This window comes from Schistocerca serialis, unplaced genomic scaffold (genome assembly GCF_023864345.2).
Source record: "Schistocerca serialis cubense isolate TAMUIC-IGC-003099 unplaced genomic scaffold, iqSchSeri2.2 HiC_scaffold_1026, whole genome shotgun sequence".
NCBI lineage: Eukaryota > Metazoa > Arthropoda > Insecta > Orthoptera > Acrididae > Schistocerca > Schistocerca serialis.
Genome location: NW_026047213.1, coordinates 40,001 through 45,000, shown reverse-complemented (window position 1 = coordinate 45,000; position 5,000 = coordinate 40,001).

The following is a 5,000-nucleotide window of genomic DNA, read 5'->3' as shown; positions in this document are numbered from 1 at the left end:
AGCCGGCCGCCCGGGAGTGTGTCCCGGGGGCCCGCGCGAACACGCAAGCGTCCGCTCAATTATTCTGCAAACAGGAGGAGGCTGAGCTCCCCTGCACAACACACCTCGAAACCCTCTCAGGTCCCGGCGGCGCGCAGCGCCGTCCTAAGTACTTGGTCGGGTTCGAGAGAGGCGCAATCGCCCGGAGTTAGGCGAGTAGACGCTTTAGGTGCGACCACCCGTGCTCCCAACTGAGCTTGCCGCTGCCGACAGAGGCCCGGGAGCGTGCTGTCGTGGCATTGCCGGCGGGAGACAACACGCGCCACCTACGGTGACCGGCAGCTCCAACGCCAGCGCCACAGAAGGACAAAAGCCCCACTTGGGTGCCGAAGCGAACTCTCCCAGCACAGCGCACGCGCCAACACGTCCGCACAGCTGCGATACAAACCACCTGCGAGAACCGCTGGGGCGACCGAGCAGCAGACGGCGTCGCGGCGCCGAGCGCCGGGCGGCGGCGCATCCTCAGCGCACACAGTCCTCAATCGGACCAGCACACTGCAGATGGCCACCGCGCTTCGCACCGGGCCCGCGAGGACCTACTTTGGCCGCAAGGCGCCGCGAGCAGGGGGCGCCGGCGCGCAGCTGCGCCGCCTGCCGCGTCCGTCGGCCGGCGCGCCTGCCACTGGCCGCCCCCACCAGCCGGCTGTAGCGCGTGCGCCCACGCACCGCGCTGCCAGCACGCCGGGCGGCCCCCCCTCACCGGCCGGGGACGGTCCCACCCAGCCACCGCCGCGTATCGCCTCACACCCAGATCCCCTTTCGCGTTCGTGGGCATGGTGGGTCCCCTTTCACGTTCGTGGGCATGGTGGGTATCCCTGAAACAACCGGTTAATAGCTCGACCGATCGTCGCCAACACTGATTCACCTCTAGCGAGAACAACCGCACCACAACGGGTTACCTGTTGTTCATTTGCGTAACGTCACCAGCAAACGTAGACGTCCATCGCCATTTGCAACGAGTATTGCATGCCTGTGTCAGGTGTCACAACACACTACGTCTGCCCACATAGACGCAACAACATGTGCACGCCTCGAGAACACGTGGAAGGTAGCCCCCGTACGTATGCGGTGTCCATTGCGCGAACGACTGTCAGCCGGCCTCTGCAGGATGTCGCAGATGTGGAACGCGGTGCAACATGCTATCACGGTGTGTGAGAAGAGACGACTACGTCCGAATACACGCTCCACTACATCAACAGACTGCTCATGCTGATCGCCATCCAGGGCGTCCGTTCCTCCCACACGTCTGAATGGCGTACCACACTGCAATCCAGCTCTTATAGGGAGACGACACGTAGCTGCGTGCACAATATTTGGACTGTATGGTCTGCCGTTGCTAGGCGCAGTCGTCGTACGGTCACACATGTGCCACGATGTATCATTCAGTACATACGGACCAATGTGCAGTACAGTTTGTGGGTTTTGCGTACATCGGCGGACAGGTGACAGGCCGTACCACAACGTAGGCTGAGTACGTCGGCATGCGAAGGGCATTGAACATGCAAACTTCTCAACGACCAGCTTGCGAAGGCAGGGGGGAAGGGGGGGGGGCATGTACGTCCTGCTGCTATCCACATTACAGTGTATAGCAGGAGCATGTGGAAAGTCAGCAACACCTGCAAGGTGTTTAACATGACGCGATACACAGGGGACCGGGCAGTGCGAATAGCGAACTATATTGCGAGGGTTGCGGTTAGGCAACACTACACTAATTTAACGAGTTGCATAACAATTACAGAGCAGGTTCAGCGACAACGTGCGTCAGGTTAAGGCGCAATATAGGTTAGGTTGAGGCACAATATAGGTTAGGTTAAGGCACAACATGGGTTACGTTAAGGCACAAATTGGGTTACGTTAAGGCACAACATGGGTTACGTTAAGGCACAACATGGGTTACGTTAAGGCACAAATTAGGTTACGTTAAGGCACAAATTAGGTTACGTTAAGGCACAAATTAGGTTACGTTAAGGCACAAATTAGGTTACGTTAAGGCACAAATTAGGTTACGTTAAGGCACAAATTAGGTTACGTTAAGGCACAAATTAGGTTACGTTAAGGCACAAATTAGGTTACGTTAAGGCACAAATTAGGTTACGTTAAGGCACAAATTAGGTTACGTTAAGGCACAAATTAGGTTACGTTAAGGCACAAATTAGGTTACGTTAAGGCACAAATTAGGTTACGTTAAGGCACAAATTAGGTTACGTTAAGGCACAAATTAGGTTACGTTAAGGCACAAATTAGGTTACGTTAAGGCACAAATTAGGTTACGTTAAGGTACAATATGGGTTAGGTTAAGGTACAATATGGGTTAGGTTAAGGTACAATATGGGTTAGGTTAAGGTACAATATGGGTTAGGTTAAGGTACAATATGGGTTAGGTTAAGGCACAACGTAGGTTAGGTTAAGGCACAACGTAGGTTAGGTTAAGGCACAACATAGGTTAGGTTAAGGCACAACATAGGTTAGGTTAAGGCACAACATAGGTTAGGTTAAGGCACAACATAGGTTAGGTTAAGGCACAACATAGGTTAGGTTAAGGCACAACATAGGTTAGGTTAAGGCACAACATAGGTTAGGTTAAGGCACAACATAGGTTAGGTTAAGGCACAACATAGGTTAGGTTAAGGCACAACATAGGTTAGGTTAAGGCACAACATAGGTTAGGTTAAGGCACAACATAGGTTAGGTTAAGGCACAACGTAGGTTAGGTTAAGGCACAACGTAGGTTAGGTTAAGGCACAACGTAGGTTAGGTTAAGGCACAACGTAGGTTAGGTTAAGGCACAACGTAGGTTAGGTTAAGGCACAACGTAGGTTAGGTTAAGGCACAACGTAGGTTAGGTTAAGGCACAACGTAGGTTAGGTTAAGGCACAACGTAGGTTAGGTTAAGGCACAACGTAGGTTAGGTTAAGGCACAACGTAGGTTAGGTTAAGGCACAACGTAGGTTAGGTTAAGGCACAACGTAGGTTAGGTTAAGGCACAACGTAGGTTAGGTTAAGGCACAACGTAGGTTAGGTTAAGGCACAACATAGGTTAGGTTAAGGCACAACATAGGTTAGGTTAAGGCACAACATAGGTTAGGTTAAGGCACAACATAGGTTAGGTTAAGGCACAACATAGGTTAGGTTAAGGCACAACATAGGTTAGGTTAAGGCACAACATAGGTTAGGTTAAGGCACAACATAGGTTAGGTTAAGGCACAACATAGGTTAGGTTAAGGCACAACGTAGGTTAGGTTAAGGCACAACGTAGGTTAGGTTAAGGCACAACGTAGGTTAGGTTAAGGCACAACGTAGGTTAGGTTAAGGCACAACGTAGGTTAGGTTAAGGCACAACGTAGGTTAGGTTAAGGCACAACGTAGGTTAGGTTAAGGCACAACGTAGGTTAGGTTAAGGTACAACGTAGGTTAGGTTAAGGTACAACGTAGGTTAGGTTAAGGTACAACGTAGGTTAGGTTAAGGTACAACGTAGGTTAGGTTAAGGTACAACGTAGGTTAGGTTAAGGTACAACGTAGGTTAGGTTAAGGTACAACGTAGGTTAGGTTAAGGTACAACGTAGGTTAGGTGAAGGCGCAATGTAGGTTAGGTTAAGGTACGATATACCTTAGGTTAAGGTACAATATCGCTTAGGTTAAGGTACAATATAGCTTAGGTTAAGGTACACGTTGTAGGGAAAGGTGTATTTTGGGGGGGGAGGGGGCGGCAGGTTCGTTGATAGTGATTATCGTAAGTGCATGCCTGCGGGATCATCCGATTTGTCACGTCAGGATGCACTTGTGGCTCATGACAGGCGGCGCTCCGATTCCAAGGTTGTGGCAGATCTGTGTCTTTCATTCCTGCCATTGTTTGTGTACTGTGACAGGAGGCAGTATTGTGATGTTGGGTGCACCCCTGTGTAGGACATGTGTGGGTGTTCGTGGCTTAGCTGAGCAATGGCGGATGTCGGAAGGGTGGGATATTCTGTTTTCTGGGTGGACCTCCCGGTCTGGTTATGATAGTGTGGATTGTGTAATGTGGCGGAGAGGATGCACCGGATGTTCTTCCATGCTGGTGGTTAGATATTGTGTGTGTGCCTGTTAGAGGCAGAGAGTAGTGTGTGATAGTGTCTGGCTGACGTGTGGTTCTCATTGTGTGCAGAGTCTTTCAGCATGTATAGGGACGGTTGTATATATTATCTGTATTCTGATGGCTCTGCATCTATTACTAATCAGTGCCGTGTATACGGTTACTCTGGTTCCAGTCGAAACTGTTCTATCTCTGTACATTAGTGACACTGCGGCTCCACTATGTTGCCGCCCCTGTCGGCCGTTTCCCCCAGTGTGTGGCTAATGATTATCAGCAATCAGTCTATTAGTCAATACCGGTAGTGTGACGACGTGAAATGTCCGGGATGGGGGAAGCTACACGCTTCCCGTGGGTCAGGGCCTAGAAAGACTCTTCCCACGCAGGAGGCTCGGACTGTCATTACTCTTCCGAGAAATATATTTGCCCAGCGTTTTTTGCGACTGCGAGTGCGACGCGTACGAGTACCGACATGGATGGGGCGCTTCCTAGCTGATCGCTCAGCATCGGAGAAATATATTTGCCCAACGTTTTTTGCGACTGCGAGTGCAACGCCCAAGGGTACCGACGTGGATGGGGCGCTTCCTAGCTGATCGCTCGGCATGGGAATCCGTACAGTGAGCAATGCGATCGCGTCTGTAGCTTGTACGTGGTACAGCTCGCAGCTCATGTATAGGGACAGCGGGAATGTCGCATATTGGACATAACTCTTCATGAAACGCAAGTTATAGGTGTGGATTGCACATTACGACTGCGGGAAACTTCCGCCGTTCATCCGCTGGCGTTGCGAGTTTGGCGGTTGGGGTGGGGCACGAGCGGGTGCGGGTGGTGTGATTGCCGGTCCACGACTTCGTGCGGCAGAGGCACTGGCGTTTGGGTGCTGTGGTCGACACA